The sequence below is a fragment of the Salmo salar genome, chromosome ssa04 (assembly GCF_905237065.1).
Source record: "Salmo salar chromosome ssa04, Ssal_v3.1, whole genome shotgun sequence".
NCBI lineage: Eukaryota > Metazoa > Chordata > Actinopteri > Salmoniformes > Salmonidae > Salmo > Salmo salar.
Window position 1 is genome coordinate 42,099,167 of NC_059445.1, and position 26,693 is coordinate 42,125,859.

General features: G+C 42.9%; 1 protein-coding gene across 4 annotated transcripts in view; it reads left to right on the forward strand.

Moving 5' to 3' along the window:
- Nucleotides 1-217: 217 nt before the first annotated feature.
- Nucleotides 218-26,693, forward strand: part of LOC106603118 (spectrin beta chain, non-erythrocytic 1) — a 96,985-nt gene continuing 70,509 nt past the window's right edge. For all 4 annotated transcript variants that reach the window (XM_014196369.2, XM_014196370.2, XM_014196373.2 and 1 more), the window contains exon 1: nt 218-833. The gene's annotated coding sequence lies outside the window, so the exon portion shown is untranslated. The remainder of the gene's footprint in view (nt 834-26,693) is intronic.

Consider the following 26,693-nt stretch of genomic DNA (forward strand, 5'->3'; position numbering starts at 1 on the left):
AGGATGGAAGAATCGATAAATAGCCTATGGTCCGATTTAAAAAAGAAATAATCGATTTGCCAGGAGGATCATATCGATGTAGACGCGTCAGAATGACACGTTTTGGGATAGTTCCAACACGTGATTCAAATAAGTAATTTGATCAATTTAGCCACTGGTATAGGCCTACCTGACTCATTACACACGATGTACAATATTCATCCGCCCCCACACAAAAAAAAACGTTTCTCTGTTCACATTTGCAGAAAGGATACCGTGTATGCATGGGGTCCACAAAGGAGCCCAATATTTCGACTAATACACGGGAATTGTTGGGTTGGAATCAGGCTGGAATTCTGAACCAGGGACAGCACCACTCTGGAGGCTTTGCGTGTCTCCGCGGTATGAATGTGATTGACTGAGCGTTCTCAGTCCCCCCCGTCGCCGCCCCCGTATCATTCATTCTTTCTTTCTCCCTGTTGAACGAACGGAATTCGGGGACGACCGTCGGAGGTTATCTAGGAAACTGCGGACATCTCTCAGATGCTCACTTATAAACGATTTGGTATATCCGTGCGAGTAGCCTACCACCATTGCTTTCCCTTTACTCTGTCAAATGTAGAGGTCTGCTTATGTTCCGTATCACGCCGTGCTGCACAAGCAGCGTGAAAAGATCTGATTCAAGGATGCGGATTTAACAGAAATACGCTGCCAACTGGAATTTTAAACAGAGGCATTGAATTAAGTCACTAATGCCAGTAACCAGATACTCTTTATGTTAGTTTTATATTTGATCAGTGACGCGGTAAAAATATCGAGAGCCAACCACCAACGAAGATAAACCACGAGAACGGGTAAGCGTGCTTTTCTCTCTCTCTCCAACACAGCATCACCTCCACCAACCAGAACCAGCTAGCTAGCAAACGTGGGCTAATTCTAATATTCAGGTAAAGATGTTATTGGGGGTACCCTTTGTCATTTTAAAATCGATCAATCATTGTCTAAAAAAAATATGAGCCGTACATGAATAAAGCATTTGCTCTCAACTTGGCTATTCATGTATATTCTATTGGCTACCTCGCCATGCTGTGTTGCCTTTGTTTGAGTCGATGTTCGCCAGTTAGCTACTAGCTTGATAGCGCCCCTCGTCTTCTCTGTCGAGTCTGCCAGCCATCCAATCTGACCATGTTGTCCACCCAGGCGCTGTGTGACTAGATCCCAAGTCCCATTGAACATGACATTAGCGTTGGGCAAGGTATCTCGCTCTCAATAAATTGTGTATGCATACCCGACTGAAATGATATTATGCATCTTCATCAAATGTTTGTTTGCACAGTTTTGTAAATGTTCTGCTGGGAGAGCTTCATAGGAGTTTTGATATGTCATCGTAGCTATGGGTGAACCTGGCTGTTGCGCTGTCTCATGATGAGACCGAGGAAACAACACGATCATTCTTCTCTGGGGACACGGAGGTAGCCAGCATCATCCGCTGCTTGCTCACCATTGTAATGTTAATTGCCTGTTGGATATAAACTACAGACGTTATATTTTAAGATGCCTGGCCTGTTTTAAGATCATATCTGTAATGCATAGCTAGCTAAGTGGTTTATTGATGTCCACCTCCTTCAAGTGTTTTTCTTTTTCTTTCTTCCTGGACAGAGCCTGTGTGGCCTGTACGAGGAGGATCAGTGTAGATAACTTAGATGAAAACACCACATTGTATTTGATTTAGTAGGAAACTAAACCTGTGTTTTGTCAGCTACGGTTTAGTCACCATTTGAGGTATGATTATGACCAGTGGAGACCTGTCATTCAGGGCAGGTTTTGAGCCCTTTAGTGTGTGTATATATATATATATATCTCTCTCTCTCTCGTTCAAAAGTTTGGGGTCACTTAACAATGTCCTTGTTTTTGAAAGAAAAGCACATTCTTTGTCCATTGAAATAACATAACATTGATCAGAAATACAGTGTAGACATTGTTAATGTTTTAAATGACGTTTGTACCTAGAAACAACTGATTTTTAATGGAATATCTACATAAGCGTACAGAGGCCCATTATCAGCAACCATCACTCCTGTGTTCCAATGGCACGTTGTGTTAGCTAATCCAAGTTTATCATTTTAAAAGGCTAATTGATCATTAGAGAACCCTTTTGCAATTATGTTAGCACAGCTGAAAACTGTTGTTCTGATTAAAGAAGCAATAAAACTGGCCTTCTTTAGACTAGTTGAGTATCTGGAGCATCAGCATTTGTGGGTTCGATTACAGGTTCAAAATGTCCAGAAACAAAGAACTTTCTTCTGAAACTCGTCAGTCTATTCTTGTTCTGAGAAATGAAGGCTATTCCATGTGAGAAATTGGCAAGAAACTGAAGATCTGGTACAACGCTGTGTACTACATCCATCACAGAACAGCGCAAACTGTCTCTAACCAGAATAGAAAGGGGAGTGGGAGGCCCCGGTGCACAACTGAGCATGAGGACAAGTACATTAGTGTCTAATTTGAGAAACAGATGCCTCAAGTCCTAACTGGCAGCTTCATTAAATAGTACCTGCAAAACACCAGTCTCAATGTCAACAGTGAGGAGGCAACTCCGGGATGCTGGCCTTCTAGGCAGAGTTCCTCTGTCCAGTGTATGTGTTCTTTTGCCCATCTTAATCTTTTCTTTTTATTTGCCAGTCTGAGATATGGCTTTTTCTTTGCAACTCTGCCTAGAAGGTCAGCATCCTGGAGTCGCCTCCTCACTGTTGACGTTGAGACTGGTGTTTCTGGCCTTTTTTGAGCCTGTAATCAAACCAACAAATGCTGATGCTCCAGATACTCAACGTCTAAAGAAGGCCAGTTTTATTGCTGCTTTAATCAGAACAACAGTTTTCAGCTGTGCTAACATAATTGCAAAAGGGTTTTCTAATGATCAATTAGCCTTTTAAAATGCTAAACTTGGATTAGCTAACACAATGTGCCATTGGAACACATGAGTGATGGTTGCTGATAATGGGCCTCTGTACGCTTATGTTGATATTCCATTAAAAATCAGCCATTTCCAGCTACAATAGTCATTTACAACATTAGCAATGTCTACCCTGTACTTCTGATCAATTTGATATTTTAATAGACAAAAAATATGGTTTTCTTTCAAAAACAAGGACATTTCTAAGTGACTGCAAACTTTTGAATGGTGGTGTGTATATACAGTATAAGTACCAGTCAAAACTTTGGACACACCTACTCATTCAAGGGTTTCTATTTATTTTTACTATTTTCTACATTGTAGAATAATAGTTACGACATCAAAACGATGAGATAACACATATGGAATCATGTAGTAACCAAAAAAGTGTTATTTGAGTTTCTTCAAAGTAGCCACCCTTTGCCTTAATGACAGCTTTGCACACTCTTGGCATTCTCTCAACCAGCTTCACCTGGAATGCTTTTCCAACAGTCTTGAAGGAGTTCCCTCATGCTGAGCACTTGTTGGCTGCTTTTCCTTCACTCTGCGTTACAACTCATCCCAAACCATCTCAATTGGATTGAGGTTGGGTGATTGTGGAGGCCAAGTCATCTGATGCAGCACCCCATCAATCTACTCCCTGGTCAAATAGCCCTTACACAGCCTGGAAGTGTGTTGTGTCATTGTCCTGTTGAAAAACAAATGATAGTCCCACTAAGCGCAAACCAGATGGGATGGTGTATCACTGCAGAATGCTGTGGTGGCCATGCTGGTTGTGTGCCTTGAATTCTAAATAAATCACAAACGGTGTCACCAGCAAAGCACCATCACACCACCTCCATGCTTCACGGTGGGAACTATACATGCGGAGGACATCCGTTCACCTACTCTGCCTCTCACAAAGACACAGCGGTTGAAATGAAAAATCTAATTTGGATTAATCAGACTTAAGGACAGATTTCCACCAGTCTAATGTCCATTGATCGTGTTTCTTGGCCCAAGCAAGTCTCTTCTTCTTATTGGTGTCCTTTAGTAGTGGTTTCTTTGCAGCAATTTGACCATGAAGGCCTGATTCACGCAGTCTCCTCTGAACAGTTGATGTTGAGATGTGTCTGTTACTTGAACTCTGTGAAGCATTTATTTGGGCTGCAATTTTTGAGGCTGGTAACTCTATTGAACTTATCCTCTGCAGCAGAGGTAACTCTGGGTCTACCTCTCCTGTGGCGGTCCTCATGAGAGACAGTTTCATCATAGCACTTGATGGTTTTTGCAACTGCACTTGAAGAACCTTTTAAAGTTCTTTACATTTTCTGAATTGACTGACCTTCCTGTCTTAAAGTAATGATGGACTGTCATTACTATTTGCTGAGCTGTTCTTGCAATAATATGGACTTGGTCTTTTACCAAATAGGGCTATCTTCTGTATACTACCCCTACCTTGTCACACCACAACTGATTGGCTCAAAAGCATTAAGTAGGAAAGAAATACCACAAATTAACTTTTTAACAAGGCACACCTGTTCATTGAAATACATTCCAGGTGACTGACTACCTCATGAAGCTGGTTGAGAGAACGCCAAGAGTGTGCAAAGCTGTCATCAAGGCAAAGGGTGGCTACTTTGAAGAATCTCAAATATAAAATGTATTTTGATTTATCACTTTTTTGGTTACTACATGATTCCATATGTGTTATTTCATATTTTTGATGTCTTCACTATTATTCTACAATGTGGAAAATAGTACAAAAAACCTTCAATGAGTAGGTGTCGGAACTTTGACTGGTACTATATTATAACTGGCCTATTTTTGCATGTCATTTTGGCATTAATTGGTGTTACATATCAGTTTGCAAAAAATGTAATAAAATAAAAATCCTTCAGTTAATAAATGGTCTCTTGAGTAAGGCAGCTGCAAAATGCAGGCGTTTCAGCTCAGCGCTTTCTGTGGTGGAGGGGCAGCCAGCGAAAGCACAGAGCATAGGCGTTGGTAGTTTTCTCTTGTTGCACTGTGTTTGGCTCAGTGTTCTGTCATTCATGGGGACACTATGTCACTGCAGAATCTTCAGGGAGAGCTAGGCAGTTCAAGCCCCGTTGGTTGTTGCCATAGATTTATATTAGAAGTGCCCATTCAAGAAGGCTCAAATGATGTCAAATCACCTTATCTACCGTAGCTTTGATTGGACTGATCATGTCAACATCATACTTTCAAAATCCTAGCTAGCTAGACAAGCAGTCATCATCATGAATAACATTGACAATCTACTGGCAAATCCTTTTCAATCCTTCATATGAATATATTTTGATTTAACCTTTATTTAACTAAGCAAGTCAGTTAAAAACAAATTCTTATTTACAATGACAGCCTACCCCGGCCAAACCCAGACGCTGGGCCAATTGTGCTCCACCCCATGGGACTCCCGATCACGGCTGGATGTGATCCAGCCTGGATTAGAACCAGGGACTGTAGTGACGTCACTTGCACTGAGATGCAGTGCCTTAGACCGCTGCACCACTCGGGAGTGACAATTTTAAGAGGAAATTATAGATTAAATGTATCGGTGCGCATCGGCCATTGGACATAAGCATTACGCAACAAGTTGGAAATCGCAAATTCACCAATGAGTGGTTTGGAAGGAATCAGTGGTTAACTGCAATCACTATTTTGCTTTCCCTGCTTGCTATTCGGTGGAGGGTGTTTGGTCCAAGTCTGGGTTTAAGGATTTAAAATGTCTGTCTGAAAGGGTCTATTTTCCAAGCTTAAAAGGATAAACATTCACACTCACACACCATGGGCCAGAAAATGTTGAATACATTGGCCATGCTGTCAATCCAGCATGACTTCTGCTGGGTTCAAAACAACTGAGAACTCAGAACTGGGAAATCTCCGACTTCGGTGCGTTCAAGACAACTGGGAACTAAGGGGAAAAATGAGCTCCGACTGGGGAAAATACATTTTGAACGGTCATCCAACTCAGAATTCCAAGTCAGGAACTCTGGCCTCTTTCTAGAGCTCTGACTTTCCGACCTGACGATTGCTGACGTCATGATTCGACTTAGTTTTTTTCTGAGTTCCCAGTTGTCTTGAAAGCACCATAAATCCATAGAATGCCAGACTTTGATGACAAAGTTTGCACACAAGAAGAACCGCCATGCCACCTTCCTGTTCAAGTATAACAGTGCTGAAATAGGCTTATGTCTTGTATGCTGCTGTATAAATGACGTAATATGCCAGGGATCTATGTATACTGTTGCTAAGTAATACTAAGTGTCTGTTGTGTAGTAAGCTGTTAGTAGCCCATGTGCCTCACCCTGATAATTTGGTCTATTTGCACCTCTTAATTTTGCCTTCTATTCTGACTTGGTGGTGCACATGTAGCCTGTAGGCAGTCTTGGATTAATGTAATCATTGAATATTGTAAAAGCTTTCATTGTCTCCTTATATGCCCCAGTTATTTATCATACGTTTCTAACTTGGTGTACAGGGAGAATACTGTAAGAATCCGCAAATGTTCTGAATTCTGTCGCTGTACATTTCAAAGTGCTGAACAAATAGTTATATTGACTACGTCCGTCTTAGCTCGCTCATTAATGTCTTATTCGAAATTACTGCTTGCCTCAGATCCCCTCATCGTTCCCTTATGTCGTAGTTTGTGCTTCTCATGTCAGCAATCGTTATTATTGAAGGATGCGGTTTTTATCGAGTTACACAAATCCACAAGGAATTCAGTAGAAGCCATAGTTATTTAAGCAAGTCAGCTATGGTTTTTAAAAAGGCAGTAAATGAGGCTGAATGAACTGTTTCGCTGCCAGACAAGGCTCCACTGATAGCCAGGTGTAGCAGTGGTAAGGATTCACTCTATGGTGCTGAAAACAAAGCTCTGATGTTGGGACAGCTTTATGTGGGCACCGTTTGCCACCATTATAGTTCAATTAATGTATTGTTTGGTGTTGTGTAGTGGCTTTGCTGGCATGCATCTGAAGAAATTGTTACGTTTGCCCCATCAAGATTTACATGGTAAAATCGCCACTGATTATGACTGAATGACCACTTACGGAGAACCTTTTCTGGGCCAATGACAAAAACGATCCTATCGCAAAGCTGTCTTATATCTTTCAAAACCATACCCACCCTTGGGCTCCCCCAGCCTAGACAGACCCACTGTTTTCCACTAACATTTTTATGAGTACAGTATTGCGAGCTCTAGATGGATGTAGTCCAGCCATTGGTGTACTGGTGTGTTAATCAACAGGATTTGTGAAATGTAGACGTTGGCATGGTGCATCAGCCAAATTGCTGATTATTTTATTTGCATGTTTGAATGTATTACCGCCTTGGACGTAGGCTATTAGTCATGCTGTTGGGAACCTGTTTATCCTTTACATGTACAGTATATGCTGTTGAGAGGGGTATTGACGAAAGGTTGACCTATTAATCGGCATGGCCGACTACATTGCAATCCACGAGGAGACTGTGTGGCAGGCTGACCACCTGTTACGCGAGTGCAGCAAGGAGCCAAGGTAAGTTGCTAGCTAGCATTAAACTTATCTTTATAAAAAAACAATCAATCTTAACATAATGCTAGTTAACGACACATGGTTGATATTACTAGTTTAACTAGCTTGTCCTGCGTTGCATATAATCAATGTGGTGCCTGTTAATTTATCATCGAATCACAGCCTACTTCGCCAAATGGGTGATGATTTAACAAAAGCGCATTCACAAAAAAAAGTACAATCGTTGCACCAATGGACCTAACCATAAACATCAATGCCTTTCTTAAAATCAATACACAAGTATATATTTTTTAAATCAGCATATTTAGTTAAAAGAAATTCATGTTAGCAGGCAATATTAACTAGGGAAATTGTCACTTCTCTTGCGTTCAGTGCAAGCAGAGTCAGGGTATATGCAGTAGTTTGAGCCGCCTGGCTCGTTGCGAACTGTGTGAAGACCATTTCTTCCTAACAAAGACCGTAATTAATTTTACGTAATTGACATAACATTGAAGGTTGTGCAATGTAACAGCAATATTTAGACTTAGGGTTGCCACCCGTTCGATAAAATACGGAACGGTTCCGTATTACACTGAAAAAATAAACGTTTTGTTTTTGAAATGATAGTTTCCGGATTTGACCATATTAATGACCTAAGGCTCGTATTTCTGTGTTATTATAATTAAGTCTATGATTGGATATTTGATAGAGCAGTCTGACTGAGTGGTGGTAGGCAGCAGCAGGCTCGTAAGTATTCATCCAAACAGCACTTTCCTGTGTTTGCCAGCAGCTCTTCGCAATGCTTGAAGCACAGCGCTGTTTATGACTTCAAGCCTTTCAACTCCCGAGATTAGGCTGGCAATACTATAGTGCCTATAAAAACATCCAATAGTCAAAGGTATATGAAATGCAAATGGTATAGAGAGATTCCTATAATAACTACAACCTAAAACTTCTTACCTGGGAATATTGAAGACTCATGTTAAAAGGAACCACCAGCTTTCATATGTTCTCATGTTCTGAGCAAGGAACTTAAACGTTAGCTTTTTTACGTGGCACATATTGCACTTTTACTTTCTTCTCCACTGTGTTTTTGCATTATTTAAACCAAATTGAAAGTTTCATTATTTGAGACTAAATTGATTTTATTTATGTATTATATTAAGTTAAAATAAGTGTTCATTCAGTATTGTTGTAATTGTCATTACCGATTTTATATATTCCTATCGGCTTTTTTTGTTGTTGGTCCTCCCAATAATCGGTATCGGCGTTGAAAAAGCATAATCGGTCGGCCTCTAGTATAGACTACTTCAAATCTATGGATAGACTATTGGACGGGTTAGCGAGTGTCCTCAGTTGTCTATCCTAGGTGGATGAGGAATGGATGGATGGTTGGAGAGCGCAAGTTCTGGAGGCTGGGGAATGCGACTGTGGGGCCCCCCATAGTGCTGATGCTCAGAATCCCTCCCATACAAGCTTGTTTCAACTCCGGCCACTCAGTGATCATTGTGCTGCAGTCATCCATGTCAGTTAAGCTAAGTCATGCCATTATCACTAACAGTGTTATTGTTCTTATCAGATGTGCAGGTCCTGATGCAACAACTCATTTAAACTTTATTCTGCCATTGAGATAAAAGGCACATAGCCTTCAGTTTTTTTAATCTTTCTGTTTCTGCCCATTCTTTTTTTTTGGTGGTTGTACAACATATTTCAGTATTGCTCTCAGCCTCTTCAGCAGGAATCATTTGATCTGCCCAATGGAGATTAATGTTATGACATCTCAATATTCACTTAAAAAAAAAAAAAACATTTTCTTTTACAAGGTTGAATATGAAAGTTCCAATGTGTTGTCATTAGTCCACACAGCTAATTGAAACATTGAGATGGACCAAAATGAATGCCATGGTCTACCTGCATGCGTAAGATACTTGAGGACAGAGTGATCTCCTCATTGTCTGGGTTTTGTATGGAGTATTTGAATTGCTGGGCTGTTTTATAGTGAGTGCTTCAATAAATTGTCCTCTGGGCAATTCCACGTTAACGGACTCAGGTTTTTCACTTAAAATGTATGCCAATCAAAAAAAACTTGATTTCAAAGTGTAACAAACCATAGAACTATGCACAATGACTACTTTTAACTCGGGTCTCTACAGTGCGACCATTTTTAAGGATTCTAGCATTAATACCTCTATTTTGTGTGCGCCAACATTTTTTCAACTTAGGCGCACGTGTTCCTTGTTTAAAAAAAAAAAGGTAAGCGTAGAGCCCTGTAACAATTTACACTGAACATTTTAAATAAACCGATGCAAAGCTTGGTAACTGAATTTTGGGAAAATCTACCTCAGTTGATGTGACCACGTTTTCCAAAAACTCAACCATCTGCTCTGAATTAAGATTCACCGATTTGGCTGAAACAATGGGGTGTCAGCTATGACATGACACCTTTTTAAATTTGAAGTAAATCTATTTAGCAGTGTTTTCCACAAGTACATGGAGTAGCCAGCCAAACAGAAAATGCACTCTATTTTGGTGGCCTCTGGAACATTCTAATGACTTGATTCCATCTGAAATACACAGCGAAATGATTGAATAATTATCTTGTTTACCTCCCAGGTTGGAAAAATGTGTTGTTTTGTCTAGAAAGACATGCCTTTACAATTTTAAATGACTGAACATTTTGGATATCGTCTTGGCCTATATTATCTGGGCCCGATCCATAAAGCATCTCAGCTTAGGAGTGCTGGACTAGGATCAGGTCCACATCTGTCCATATAATCGTATTCATTATGATCTAAAATATCAAACTGATCCTAGATCAGCACTCCTATTTTGAGACACTTTGTGGATATGGGCCCAGGGCTGTTTTTTAAGGGACCTTTTTACATTTAACCTGTCTTCTCTTGAGATTAAAGTCATATTTACAGTTTTACTACACAATATGAATTGCCGCTGATGTTTGTTCACATTTTTTATTTGATTAAAACAGAAAAATGAAGTAAATAGCTCACATTATCATGGAAAAGAAATGAAAGGTTATATTGAAACAATATAAGGGTTATATCAGTCTTAAGTGTTATCTTTCGGATTTTACATAGCCCCAATTAATGAAAAAGTATTGTTAGGTAGGGCCCTATAAAATCCTTTAATTTTTGCCTGATTCCATTTTGTTCTTTCCCAAATTCAATTAATTTTTAAAATGAATCATCCAATCTTGTTGTTTTTCTAGGTCCATGCTTATGCTTAGGAGACCACATGAGGTCTGGAAAAAATCTGAGAAATGTTCATTTTGTGGTGTAATTACCATTTAATTCAAGTGCGCACCTAGCAAGAGACCGTTATTTAGCTGTTTATTTGTAGTGCACCTGTCATTGTAGAGTTTGCAAAAAGAAATTTGACTGCAACCATCCACTGCGCCTGGGATGCGGGCTCTAGAAGATGCATATCATTCATTCTAACGGAAGAGGGCTCGACGGACTAGCGAATTGACACTTTTTTTTTTAAATTTAAAAGTAACCTAGTTAATATTAAGTGGAACAAGTAGGCGGATAAAAATGAGTCTAACCGGCTGATTAGCCAACTGCTGGCGCTAATGGAAAACAATGCTTTTGGTTATTGAACTACAGCCAATTCTATAGCAGAAATTCTGTTTGATTAAAATTTGAAATTCTGTTAACAAATCTAGGGGGGGAATCCGACCCAAGTTAAGCGTGCATAAATGGAACCTAATTCCCTTTTTTTATGCTATTTTCTATCTCTGCATATTCGGACCTTGATCTTGAAGGAAAAATCCACCCAAAACCACTCATTCCTTTTTAATATACAGTGTTTAAATAACATTAATATGTGAGAACAATATTTTGGGGAAAGTCTGTTGCAGCTCAAGTCTAATACAAAATTCGCAATGCTCTCTCTCTGGGTGGGCTGGCTGGCTGGCTAGCTAGCAAACGTAGCTATACACAATACCAAAGACAATATCAGCATGTAACATAGCTAGTTAGCTGTAAACTTGCCTAACAAACTGCACTATCAATTTAGTAGTCTGCAATCTTACCATGTTCAACCTGCAGATCGATTTGCCTCCAAGTGGAGTCATTCGCAACGGCGGATATACTTTTGAGGAGATGGGGAAACGTTGCCCATGTCATGGGTGATTCTAGGACAATGAGAACTCTCCTTCAAGGAGTGAATGGGAGTCTTTTGGGCGCCAGCGCCAAACCCAACATTAGCACGAATTTCGTCAACAAATACCTACACACTCCAATTTTCTACATTGTAGAATAATAGTGAAGACATCAAAAGTGTGAAATAACACATGGAATCATGTTGTAACGAAAAAAGTGTTAAACAAGCGTACCAAAACATTTCTGCAGCATTGAAGGTCCTCAAGAACAGTTTCCTCCATCATTCTTCAACGGAAGAATTTTGGAACCACCAAGACACTTCCTAGAGCTGGGCTCCCGGCCAAACTGAACAATCGGGGGAGAAGGGCCTTAGTCAGGGAGGTGACCAAGAACCTAATGGTCACTCTGACAGAATTCCTCTGTGGAGATTGGAGAACCTTCCAGAAGGACAACCATCTCTGCAGCACTCCACCAATCAGGTCTTTATGGTTAAGTGGCCAGACAGAAGCCACTCCCCAATAAAAGGCACATGACAGCCCACTTGGAGGCACCTAAAAGACTCTCGGACCTTGAGAAAATGGATTCTCTGTTCTGATGAAACCAAGATTGAACTCTTTGGCCTGAATGCCAAGTGTCACATCTGGAGGAAACCTGGCAACATCCCTACAGTGAAGCATGTTGGTGGCAGCATCATGCTGTGGGGATGTTTTTCAGCGGCAGGGACTGGGAGTCTAGTCAGGATCGAGGCAAAGATGAACAGAGCAAAATACAGAGATCCTTGATGAAAACCTGCTCCAGAACGCTCAGGACCTCAGCCTGGGTTGAAGCTTCACCTTCCAACAGGACAACGACCCTAAGCACACAGCCAAGACAACACAGGAGTGGCTTCGGGACAAGTTTCTGAATGTCCTTGAGTGGCGCAGCCAGAGCCTGGACTTGAACCCGATCGAACATCTGTGGAGAGACCAGAAAATAGCTGTACAGCAATGCTCCCCATGCAACCTCTGCAGATCCTCTCAAGCACTGTCAGAAGAATGGGAGAGAGTCCCCAGATGCAGGTGTGTATTGTAAGAGTAGGGGTGTTAATCCCGTTGGACTGGCTAAATTCCCAATCTGGCCCTCATGCCATCACGGTCACCTAATCATCCCCAGTTTACAATTGGCTCATTCATCCCCCCTCCTCTCCCCTGTAAGTATTCCCCAGGTCGTTGCTGTAAATGAGAATGTGTTCTCAGTCAACATACCTGGTAAAATAAGGGTTAGCGTCATACCCAAGACTCGAGGCTGTAATCACTGCCAAAGGTGCTTCAACAGAGCGAAGTAAAGAGTCTGAATACTTATTTAAATGTTTTTTTTTTTTTTTATGTGCAAAAATGTATCAATCTGTTTTTGCTTTGGCGTTATGGGTTATTGTGTGTAGATTGATGAGGGGGGAAAAAACAATTTCATCCATTTTAGAATAAGGCTGTAATTATCGAGATGCACCAATATTACATTTTTATTTGCCAACATTTCTTTTGCTGCCTTTTAAGCATTCTAGTACAGTTAAATAAACTCAACCCTTTTTCAGGACCCTGTCTTTCAAAGATAATTCGTAAAAATCCAAATATCTTCATTGTAAAGGGTTTAAACACTGTTTCCCATGGTTGTTGAATGAACCATAAACATTTAACGACCGTTCCACAGGTGCATGTTCATTAAGACACTAACAGTTTACAGACGGTAGGCAATTAAGGTCACAGTTATGAAAACTTAGGACACTGAAGAGGCCTTTATACTGACTCTGGAAAACACCAAAAGGAAGATGCCCAGGGTCCCTGCTCATCTGCGTGAATGTGCCTTAGGCATGCTGCAAGGAGACATGTCGACTGCAGATGTGGCCAGGGCAATAAATTGCAATGTCCGTACTGTGAGATGCATAAGACAGGGAGACAGAATGGACAGCTGATGGTCCTCGCAGTGGCAGACCACGTGTAACAACACCTGCACAGGATTGGTACATCTGAACGTCACACCTGTGGGACAAGTACAGGATGGAACAACAACTGTCGGCCGAGTTACACCAGGAATGCACAATCCCTCCATCAGTGCTCAGACTGTCCGCAATAGGCTGAGAGAGGCTGGACTGAGGGCTTGTAGGCCTGTTGTAAGGCAGGTCCTCACCAGACATCAACAACGTTGCCTATGGGCACAAACCCACCGTCGCTGGACCAGACAGTACTTTCAAAGTGCTCTTCACTGACGAGTCGCGGTTTTGTCTCACCAGGGGTGATGGTTGGATTCGCGTTTAACGTCAAAGGAATAAGCGTTACACCGAGGCCTGTATTCTGGAGTGGGATTGATTTGGAGGTGAAGGTTCCGTCATGGTCTGGGGCGGTGTGTCACAGCATTATTGGACTGAGCTTGTTGTCATTGCAGGCAATCTCAATGCTGTGTGTTACAGGGAAGACATCCTCCTCCCTCATGTGGTACCCTTCCTGCAGGCTTATCCTGACATGACCCTCCAGCATGACAATGCCACCAGCCATACTGCTCATTCTGTGTGTGATTTCCTGCAAGACAGGAATGTCAGTATTCTGCTATGGCCAGCGAAGAGCCCGGATCTCTGTCCCATTGAGCATGTCTGGGACCTGTTGGATCGGAGGGTGAGGACTAGGTCCATTCCCCCCCCCAGAAATGTCCGGGAGCTTGCAGGTGCCTTGGTGGAAGAGTGGGGTAACATCTCACAGCAAGAACTGGCAAATCTGGTGCAGTCCATGAGGAGGAGATGCACTGCAGTACTTAGTATCTGGTGTGGCCACCAGCTGCATTAACTTTTTTGACCCCCCCCCTTTGTTCAGGGACACATTATTCCATATCTGTTAGTCACATGTCTGTGGAACTTGTTCAGTTTATGTCTCAGTTGTTGATTATTGTTATGGTCATACAAATATTTACACATGTCAAGTTTGCTGAAAATCAACGCAGTTGATAGTGAGAGGGCGTTTCTTTTTTTGCTGAGTTTAGATGACACAAACACATCGACGCAGCGGTCTAAGGCACTGCAGTCCTTGGTTCCAATCCAGGCTGTATCACATCCGGCCGTGATTGGGAGTCCCATAGGGCGGCACACAATTGGCCCAGCGTCGTCTGGGTTTGGCCGGGGTAGGCCGTCATTGTAAATAAGAATTTGTTCTTAACTGACTTGCCTAGTTAAATAAAGGTCACACACACCACACTGACCAAAAAGTTATTTTGTTGGCATTTACGTATGTCCCCATTACTTGTAAAACATCATGAAAACCTATTTCTGTCACTTGCTGTGCTGTTTCATTGTACAGTTGTTCAGTCGTTTCATTCTCAACCAGGATTTCTATGGAATGCCGTTTGGGTCTTTTCATGTCAAAAAAGATGCATGTCAAATAACACTATTTGACGTGTCAAATAAGCTTGTTGACCAATCAGGACCTGAATACGATTGCAAGTCACACGTCACCTTAACGCGTTCATACATTTATTTACATAGTTATTACACAATGATTGCACTATCGCTTGTATTTCATATGTCACAACGACTCATCGACACGTAAGCTATGATGCTGGTAAAGTTGTCTCGCGCACCTACAGTGCTGGTCATTAAAAAATGCTAGCTAACTCATGGATGCAAACAATGTTCTTCCCCAAAAACATAGCAAAACAATGTAATGTTTCAGTAGCTATTTTTAATTATTTTATTTAACTAGGCAAGTCAGTTGAGAACAAATTATTATTTACAATGACGGCCTAGGAACAGTTGGTAAACTGCCTTGTTCAGGGGCAGAACGACAAATTTTTACCTTGTCAGCTCGGGGATTCGATCTCGCAACCTTTCGGTTACTAGGCCAATGGTCTAACCACTATGGCTACCTGCCGTTAGCTAACTATATAGCTTGGTGTCATCATGTAAAATAACCCTAATTTATAAGACAGTTTTTATTTGACTAATGGTGGTCGGACCCATCTATGTGAAGCTAGCCACAATAAGGAATAGCCACAATAGTGGACTTTGCGGTTAGCCTTCAAAGTAAAAGTATGTCATTGACAGTGATGCAAATGAATACAAATAGTAGAATTATGCCGTAATTGAATAGATCGTTCTAAACGAGGTTGGAATGTTATATCAAATCAACAAAATACAATTTTGTTAATTTGACATATGTTGAAATCACACTATGTATTCTACTTTAGAATTGCATTGGGGGCATACTTATTTCACTGTACCACCTTACCTATGAATTGTGGATCAATGACATGGGGTATCAGTCTACTCTGTGACACCCAGAGAACATTTGCCATCGTACCTCTTATTGTGGGACTCTGAAACTGTGAATTGAGCCACATTTATTGTCAACCTATGTGTATTGAACACTTCCCGAAGAAAAACAATACTGCGTGGATTTTCGAGTCTGGTAACTCTGAGGACATTGGTTCAAAATATATTGAGTAGACTGTTACCCTTTCTCATTGCTTCACATTCCAACCTTGCTTAACATTATCTAGTCTAAATATGGCATGATTCCACCAATTGTAACCTTCTGCATCACTTTCAAATAGGTACTTTTATTTTGAAGGCAAGCCGCAAATTCCTCTATTGTGCCTAATCCTTATTGTGGCTAGCTTCACAACACAACCCGGTAAGGTCGAGCCTCACTAGCCAGATGAAGCTAGCTGGCTGCTTATAACGTTAGCTTTGGGCGACAGGGTTAAGTAGCGGGCTGGCTATTTATTTTCATGAACTGAAGATACATTTCAGTAGGCGAACAACAAGTGGCTACCTAGTTAATACTTACTCACAAGGATTCCTAAATCATTGCTAAGAATAATGAAAATGACTGCAGGTTTTACTGGTCATTGTTTTCATGCTGGTTGTATTGGTGCTAGCTAGGTACCAAGCTAAAGCTAGCTACCCCATAAGTTGCGGTCGAACAAATTATGCTTTATTACCAACGCGGTATTGTAAACACATCGTTCGTGGCCGGTGTTTGCTTGTTTTGCAGACTTTTTTATTTTTTTTACATCTTTGACAGTGCTACTGATAGCAGTGGTGGAGCTTGGCGTACACGTGCAAATTCAGAACACACAACATTCTATAATATAACTGTGTTATTTGATGTGTCAAATTTAAAAGCTTATTTAACGTGTCAAATAGTGTTATTTGACGCCCAAGCGGCGTTCTATAGTGTGACGCTATTACTCTATAACTCCGGAAGGGCAACATCTGAACAATAGCGCACTTGGTAACGTTAGTGTGTACCGGTGCTCGACAAGTCGCGAAAGCCACCATCACCCACGACAGAGAACGGTTGATTGTCAAGGGCAATGAATCCCATTATCTTGGCGTTAATGGATTTCGCCTTTGAGTTGTCTCACTGAAATTTTCTTACTCTTTCAAATGACTGCTCGACTTTTTGACTGCTCAATCCACACAGCAGACATTGTGGACTAAGTTAGGAATGCTGTGTTGCACGTGTAACGCAAAGTTTTACGTGGCGTCATTACGTCATGTAGGTCATGTAGGTACGTTATATAGGTATGCACGTCAGCTTTGACATCGGTTTTTCGCATCGGCGTTAAACTAGACATCGCACCGATACCGATGTTGGCATTTTTAGCTTATATCGGCTGATTCCGATATGTTCACCAATATATCATGCATCCCTAACAAAATGTGGAAAAAGTCAAGGGGTCTGAATACTTTCCGAATACACTATGTTTGGTCTCATAGGCTGTGAGTGAGATCCTCCTTTCTTTAATAAGTAGTGCTGAAACACAACTTCTATTGAAGGCTGCTGCCGCAGGAGAGAGCGCAGGGATGGGCAGTTATTATATTAACTCTGTTTTTAGAGATGGAATTGTTAGGTTCAAGCAATTCATAGATGTTGCCCCAAATTAGATTGTATTACGTTGTTGTTTTGCAATGTTTCTCTTGTATTGGAAAATGCAGTCCCCTGGCAATTTGCTCTGTTTTGGAGATGGTGATAAGTTTGTCCCCCACATCATCCGTCCAGTTATCCAAGGCAGGCAGGAGTTTTGCCGCCCAGGATAGAGGGGGTGGGGGATGTTTTGCAAGTTGTGGACACATCCGTTTGCCCTCACGCCTCCTCTGGCCTTGTGAGTCCAACATTTGAACATGTGTTCCTAATTTTTCCCTGTGGAGTCCATGCTGGGCTTTTGGAATTCTTCCTAAATCCCCCCCCAGGTTTACTGCAGCTTAGAGAATGGGCTTCACACAAGTCCGCCAGAGCTCCTTTTTGAGCCATCTCAAGTAAAGAAGCAACAATCTGTTGAACTGATCGGGCGTCCATCCATTGCCTTAAATGGAGAAGGGCCTAAGGTTCAGAGTTTAGGCTGGGAATGATTGACTGTAAGGAAATCTGCTGAAAGAACCCTATGTTGGGATCTGTGAGGTTTTCCGTGACCGTGATTTAGGCTGAAGGTCTCTGTTACCCAAGGGGAGTGCCGACCCTGACCTTTCTCCTACGCCTCATGACCCAGGCCCTGTGGGTGGCATTTGTGCTGCAGGTCATGAGTGCATTGGATGGCTCACTTCTGCCAGTTTGGCTACATTACAAATTCAAACCGAGCACAATAAAAGGGAGGAGAATGGAGTTGATAGTTCCTGCGCTCATAGCTTCATTACTAAACTTGACTCTTGCGTTAGAATGTAGCCTAGATGGAGATAACACACAGATGTTGCCCTTATTCCTGGCCAGTCATGCCATAATTAGCCTATTGCACAGTCATGCCATTTCTGTTACCTAGTGTTGAGTAATGAAACCTAGCTTTTAGTATAGTGTTCTTATTGCTTGTCCCATGTGGAGAAATGGCTTGTGCGATTTGTCTATGTATAGCCAGGCCCATCCTGTACAATATCGATTTGCTCCGGTCTCCCTTCTCTGGGCATTTTAATACATTGTAGTTGATGTTCTGTGGCTGAAGCCGTCATGGTCTTTCACATTCGTTTCGGGAAACTAGGCGTATGTCACGCGTCACTACTTCACACAAATTCTGGCGTTTTGATAGCAATATGCAGACTGAGTCAAAGAGAACACACAAGGATTTTGTATAAAACATGCATATTACATCTTCAAACGAAGGGCAACCATGGCATCCGTGACAGAGGGGGGAGAAGCGTCCATCCATGTATACGGGTAAGAGTCTAGCTAGATACATTTTCAGATATGTTTCTAATTTTGTCAGAAAGTTGTTTTCATTTCAAGTTGGTGTACTGTTAGCGAGCCAGCTACCGTCAGTTAGCTAGCTATCTAGCTGACGTAACGTGTATGACCAGTTTAGTAATATTATTAGTATCTCAGAGCCATTTGCATTGCTAGTTATAGCCTAATGTTAGCTAGCTAACATTGAACCTGGTTGGTTAGCTACCTGCAGATTCATGCAGGGTAGTAACGCTGGGATTATGGTTCATTGTTTAGCTAGCTAGCTAGCTACATGTCTTAACAAAAGACTCCACTATGCAAGTAACCATTTCAATAGAATGTTCATGATGTCACTGCAACAACTGTCGATAGCCAAAGCGAATTCACCAGCTACGTCTATCTACTCCGATTTCAGAGCACTCTCGTCTGAGTGTGCCAGAGGGCAGAATAATTGACTAATTTACAAACACTCAACACCCGCTGAATATGCCCGGTGTCAGTAAACGTTGGCAAAAAAAGCTTAATTAAATCATTGCCAGCAGCACAGTTGCAGTCGCCAGAGCATCCAGTGTGCGCTCTGAACGCTCCGAGAGCGAAACGCTCTCAATTTACGAACAGACAATCTGACAATGTTCTGAGTTCATGAACGCCGAGAGCACACACTGGCACTCCAGATGAAATTTACGATCACAACCATAGTATAAGCCAGCCTTTAGTCTTGAGATCTTTGGTTGTTTAGTACATAGCCTCACATGGGAATCTTTAAAGAGATGGTTGGGGCTAAAGCTTAAGAGCGTGTGAGCGATGCTGAATGGGTGTAGACTAAGAAGAGCTCTTCATTCAAGGGCCATTTTTTTCAAAAGTGAAGTTACAAGTTGATCAACTTTCAAAGCAGAATTACTTTCCCGTTGTTCCTTGACTGTAGTGCATGATGTACCATTTTCTAGCTCTAAGTCTCTACTTTAATCCAATGTAAAAAAATATAATAAATATTCAAATGTTGCTACGTAAGACCGAATCCAACCTATCGGTCACATTTTTGCTAAAAAGGTGTTCAGTTTTAAACACAACTGAATTTGAGCTAGCCACAAATGAGAGAATAGGCCTAAAGTCTCTGGTGTGTCACATTACATTACATGTATGCCTATAAGAAACTGTCTTTAGTCTGTCTGTGAAGCTATGTCTGTCTGTCTGTGAGTGTTCCACTAGATTAAGCATGTAGTAGAGGTTTGTGTGGGTGTTTTTATATGGATAAAAGCCTTGAGCGCCTGGTACGCGTGTTCCGCGGGTGAATGCATGACGTGGGTGAGCGCAGCGATGGCATGATGAGTGTCGTTTGTATGAGTGAATCAATCTGGCTAATGGGAGTGGGTTTGAATGGCCACTGATGGGGAAAACGAAACACGTTCCTTGGAGAGATGTGGGGGTGGTAGAGGTGTTGAAGTGATGGAGAGAGAAATAGGAGAGTATGTCATGGAGAGGGCGTTCTCTCTCTGGAGGACTCCGTGTTGGCGAGCATTCTGCGGGGGGGGGGGCGTTGGAGTGTTTGATGAATGCGACGCTACAGGCTGACAATGGGCCGCCGCTGCTCTATTCAGAAAAGCATTCAGGGCTGGATCAGCGCCTCTGTGAGTGGCCATCTGATACATGCGTGTCTCTGGCCACCTCATTTCTGCAAACAGGAAAGGCGTGAGCTGCTGGCCCCTGTCTCTGCTGACTCCTCCATTGTGTCGGGCCACTGGCGTGATGGGCTTTGTGCTGGGCTTTTTGGGGATCTCGCCCCTACTCCTGTCCTACCCCATCTGAGCTTGACTGACAGTAGGACATGGAGCCAGAGAGGGGTTACCCCCCCCCCCCCAGGAGAGGAGAGGCTGTGGGTAGAGGGGTCTTGCTGCAGAGATTAGAATTCCTGATTATTAGCATATAGGCCTACAACTCAACTCAGGACCTAGAAGCCAGTTTCACTGCATTCTTCCATTGTGCCCCTCTAATCAGGGACAGATTTAGACCTGGGACACCAGGTGGGTGCAATTAATTATCAGGTAGAACAGAAAACCAGCAGGCTCTGGACTTCATAGGGTAAGATTTGAATACACCTGGCATATAGCCATAGAGAGATATCGTCCAGTGCTGTGGGGGGTTTGTCTGGGCGGTCATGCAGCCTCCATCCTTATTTTCCACAGTTCAGCTCTGGGAATGGCAAAACTAAATTATTTGATGAACAGTGTGTGTGTGGTTCCTATAAGACTGTATTCTCTGTCTGACAAAGAAAGCTTAAGTATTGTTGTGGTGTTGGAGGGGGGATCGGATGCATGGCCCGGCTTACAGCCCGTCTGTCTGTCTGGGTGAGGAAGTGAAGTGTGGCCCCATCCCCCGGGCGTAGTGTGGCGCGTGTGCTCATCTGGCATGTTGTGCGCTGGGGTAATTCCCTCCTGGCGACCGTGCTGGGCTCCATTTCTCCCTGATTAACTGGTGCAGTGAAAAACAGATCAGCTAGCGGAGAGGAAAGCAGGTCAGGGAGGGAGAGAATGGAGAGCGAGGAAAAAGGGGTTGTGATGCTGCTGCTTGCTCTGTCCTGCTTTCCCTCGTTCTTCCAAGCTCCCATCGTTCTCCTGAAGGTGATGCCCTCTCCGTGCCAGAATAGCCACCAACACTAGTCTTCCTACTAGAGCTGGGCCATATGGACAAATATCGCGATAAATTGCCTGAATTGATGCGATAATGATAAATACAACCATACGTTTATAGCATTAATGTGAACCAGTTTTTTTTTACTACTACTTTGATGGTTGTAGCCATCAATTGTCTCATTAACAATCACCCATATTAGAAAACGTATTTCATTTCAAACATCACATTTCTCTTGAATAGGCTGCTTATTGTAATGAACGATATCAAATCAAAATTTGTCATGTCCCGAATACAATAGGTGTAGACCTTACAGTGAAATGCTTACTTACAAGCCCTTAACCAACAGTGCAGTTTAAAGAAACAAAAAAAGTAAGAGATAAGAATAACAAATAATTGAAGAGCAGCAGTAAATAACAATAGCGGGGCTATATACAGGGGGTACCGGTACAGAGTCAATGTGTTGGGGTGGGGGGGGGGGCACCGGTGTTGAGGTAATATGTTCATGTAGGTAGAGGTAAAGTGACTATGCATGGATAATAAACAAGAGTAGCAGCTGCGTAAAAATGGGGGATGGGGTGGGGACAATGCAAATGGTCCGGGTAGCCATTTGATTAACTGTTCAGCAGTCTTATGGCTTGGGGGTAGAAGCTGTTAAGAAGCCTTTTTGACCTAGACTTGCTGCTCCGGTACCGCTTGCCATGCGGTAGCAGAGAGAACAGTCTATGACTGGGGTGGCTGGAGTCTTTGACAATTCTTAGGGCCTTCCTCTGACACCGCCTGGTATAGAGGTCCTGGGTGGCAGGAAGCTTGGCCACAGTGATGTACTGGGCCATACGCACTACCCTCTGTAGTGCCTTGCGGTCGGAGGCAGAGCAGTTGCCATACCAGGCAGGGATGCAACCAGTCAGGATGCTTTCGATGGTGCAGCTGTAAAACCTTTTGAGGATCTGAGGACCCATGCCAAATCTTTTCACTCCTGAGGAGGAATGGGTTTTGTCGTGCCCTCTTCACGACTGTCTTGGTGTGCTTGGACCATGTTAGTTTGTTGGTGATGTGGACACCAAGGAACTTGAAGCTCTCAACCTGCTCCACTACAGCCCCGTCGATGAGAATGGGGGTGTGCTCGGTCCTCCTTTTACTGTAGTCCACAATCATCTCCTTTATCTTGATCACGTTGAGGAAAGTTGTTGTCCTTGCATCACACGGTCAGGTCTCTGACCTCCCTATATGCTGTCTCATCGTTGTCGGTGATATATATATTTGTATTTATTTATTTATAATGATAAATATTCAAAATGTGATGGCCATGCATCGTTTTTGCAAAAAATAGTTATTTTTAAGCTAATTTACTTGTGTGGCTGCTAGCCGAATAGCGTTGCCCTTCTGTCTGTTGTTTCTGCCGAATGTATTGTACTAATGTATTGTGAGTGGTTATAGAAACGATAGTTGCACGCCCCTTATCGCTTGAAGAACAAAACCCCACTGACTTTCAATATAAAACACAGGTGAAGTGGTTTAAAATACCGATTTTGATTGTCTGCGTTTTGAAAATAATGATTTCTGAAAGCCAATGCCCCTGCATATTTCAGTCAGTTTTTTTGTTGTTGTCCATCTCAAGATTAGAAAGCTAATGTCCCCCTAAAGTAACCAAGATGTCATGTTAATCTGTAATGACCTGAAGACACACTGATCTGTTGTGATCCCTCACTCTCTCTGTCTCTCGCCCGGTTGACAGTTTTTCATGGTGATGAACGGGTGTACAGGAAGAGTTCCACAGCGTTCAGTATCTACGCACCCCACCATCTTAGCACCCCATTCTAGCTGTGACATCTTGTTGGTTTATGACCGCCACACTCTGTTTTTTGTTTTCCCTCTGTTTTCCCTCTGTCTCTGTTAAAGGGTCACAAGGCTATTTATTTATATATATATATATATATAACATTTTTTTTATTTTTTATAATTTCTATATATTTTTTTTTATTTTATTATTTTTTTCCCAGGACAACCGTGGCACATTTAGTACATCATCCATTTTGGGTTGAGGCTCATAGGTTTGTCCCGTAAGTCCACTGCAACAGCTCGGCAGGCGTAAACATGCTCTTCCACCATACTGGCTGTCAACACGAGGCAGGCGCACGATGACGAGGAGAGGGGGACCAGAGGGGGGCTGATCTGATTATTACAGGGTCGGCTGCACTGCAGGGAGGAGAGTCACCCAAATTCTCTATACATTAGAGCTGTGCAACATACATTAAGGGTGATTAGGGAGGTGGTAGCGCTTTACACTTGTACACTTGTACCTTTATATACGGGTTGACAATTTGGACACTGATAAGGGCCTTAATTGGGATGCAGTGGCTGTACAGTAACGCGCCATACATGACGTCAGAGCTCACGGGCTGTACAGTAAAGCGCTATACATGACGTCAGAGCTCTGGGTCTCCTCTTCACAACGCTATATGGGTTTTGACTGACAGCCGTTCTGAACTTGAGCACCGTGCGACAAAATGTTGCCCCCATCCCTCCTGCTAATTTAGCACATTTCTTTTGTCGTCTGAGTGGGGGGGGGGGGAGCTATAAATTACGAGGACTCGATGTATTTTGAAAGATGAGGCGTTGAGGATTATAATAATACTGCTTTGACGGCATATAGAGAAAGTCAAACACCTGCGAGTCCAAAGTTGCACTTCACATTTCCATATGTGTCAACGTTTATGATCACTATGCTTGATGTCCAGTTACAAGACGACATGACGTCATACCCTGGGATGTCCTGACCAGAATGAGCCCGTTTGTTGTATTGTGAAGAAAATTTGCCATAGGCCACACATCTGAATGCACTTATGACTCATGCTTTTCTGAATTGCCTTGTGAAAGCCTAACACTGTAAGAATGGTATTTTATAATTTAGCTAGTCGTGTTGGCAATAGAACAATCTTTCAAATGATTCCCACCTGCTCCAGATTGCGATTTATAATAGAGCAATTTTGGATTGCGTAAACGACAAGTAATTGTGTAAAGGCAGGGATTCAGGGCTGTGTTCCAAACAGAACAACCACAAGTGTTCTTGCACTAGTTCCTCAATGGCACAGCTAGGAGAGCTCAAAAAGCTACTTCTAGTTGAAGACTCTTCTTTGAGTCATAAAAGTGCATTGAAATGACTTAGGAACCGTGCACACTTTGGAGAGGTGTGGGGCCACTTGGAAACACCAGTTAGACCTCTCTCAAACCCTTGTCATTTTGTTGTTCTATGTTGCACCTACCCACATTTTCCCAAGAATATTCTTATGTTACTGAATGCATCTAAAATATTTTCAGCTTTTGTTAACAACAAATGCGGCGAAAAGTACAGTAAATGTAAAATGCTCATAAAATCAACATTGTAATGTTTGCATTCAGTCTTGTCAGGTGAACTGTCAATTTTCTGAACAGGTGAACTGAATAATTTCCCCATAATCTCCAAACTGTTCCCTTTTAATTGCTACCAGGGGTATTTGTTCATTTGGATCCCCATTGAGCTTTTACAGAAGCAGCAGCTACCCTTCCTGGGGTCCACTAATTATGCATTACATATTTCTTCATTAAGAAACATTTCAATTTAGCCCTGTCCATATAGGCCAGTTTCCACAAGTGTAAGGGGTTAATATGCTTAGATGGGGTTGGTGGGTGTGTGAGTCGGATGATGTGTGTGCTGGGAATGAATATGTGCATGAAGGAGGTTATTCGTTGATCTGTAGTTAGTGTATTAAAAGACTGCATGTGTGAGAAAGCTGTAGGCTCCCTATTTTTGGCTTGTGTGTATGGAGCAGACAGTCTTAACAAAGCCCTGTCGTCTCATCCCCTGCAGGCAGATGCACTCCTCCTGGGTCCTGTGTCTGGCCCTCCCTCCCTAGCTCTAAGCCCTATTGGTTTATGTCCCCTCCAATTCATCACCTTTATCAGTGACCAGGGGAATATTGTAATTCACTCATTAGATATCAGAGAAGGCCTTTTTTAAACTGTCATTCTTTTACTTTGAGTTGTACTCTTCTAAGGCACGCGCTGTTGATATGACTAGTGTGATGACGCGATTTGGAGGATAGAGGTGGTGGTGACAGCCAGGTATCATGATGAAAAATGTCAGACATAAAGGTCTTTTTGCCTCATTAACTTTGTAGAACAAAATTGTGGGATGCTGTTTCGGAGGAGGCTGTGTCGTAGGCTGTGTTCAGAGGTTGTGTGTGTATTCTAGGCTCAGAGTGGGAGGCTGGCTAGGCTTGGAGCTGTGTCTATTGGCTAGGCTCTGAGCTGTGTCTATTGGCTAGGCTCGGAGCTGTGTCTATTGGCTAGGCTCGGAGCTGTGTCTATTGGCTAGGCTCGGAGCTGTGTCTATTGGCTAGGCTCGGAGCTGTGTCTATTGGCTAGGCTCGGAGCTGTGTCTATTGGCTAGGCTCGGAGCTGTGTCTATTGGCTAGGCTCGGAGCTGTGTCTATTGGCTAGGCTCGGAGCTGTGTCTATTGGCTAGGCTCGGAGCTGTGTCTATTGGCTAGGCTCGGAGCTGTGTCTATTGGCTAGGCTCGGAGCTGTGTCTATTGGCTAGGCTCGGAGCTGTGTCTATTGGCTAGGTCAGACGGAGGCTGTGTGTCGTAGGCTACGTCATAGGCTGGTTGTATCGTAGAGTGTGGGTTGTGCCCTGTATTGGAGGCTGTGGAAGTGTGAGGGTCTGTGTCATAGTGGGTCAGGGGATTGTGTGTCTGATCCAATCAGGAGTGATTAGTCCAGACACTGAGCCCCAGCTCCTCCTAGCCATAGCAGGGATTACACCCTTACACCCCCAGTCCCCTAGTACCATCTCCTTCCCCCAATTCCCCTCTCCACCACACCCACCCATCACCATTCCCGTCATACCCCTGCTCCATGTACAGGAAGTGGTGGTCGCCATGGCCGCCCGTTCGTCCGGGGAACGCGATGTCCTCCTTGTTGTGTTGGGTCCAGGTACCAAGGACCAAAGCTCTTCCAGGCTCTAGCAGGGGCCTGGTCAGTCAGTCATCCCCAGAGGGCCCATCATAACTGCCTGTCTGTCTGTGGGGAGGTAACGGGGTCGGCGGGTTGCGGGGGTGGACTGGAGGGAGGCGTCGCCGACAGTTCCTCCTGTCTCGCTTTAATCCAAGGATAATGACTGAGTTTCTATTCTGAGCCACTTCCTAATCTGACTAATGGGATTTACCCTGCTTCTTCTTCTCTTTGTTTTGATATTTACATGCGTGAGGAGCGACGCACGCGCCTGTGTGACATTATGTTCTGTAGCAAGGTGTCTGTGTGTGTTCCGTCCCCTTGTAGGCTGACTCGTTGATTTCCTGAA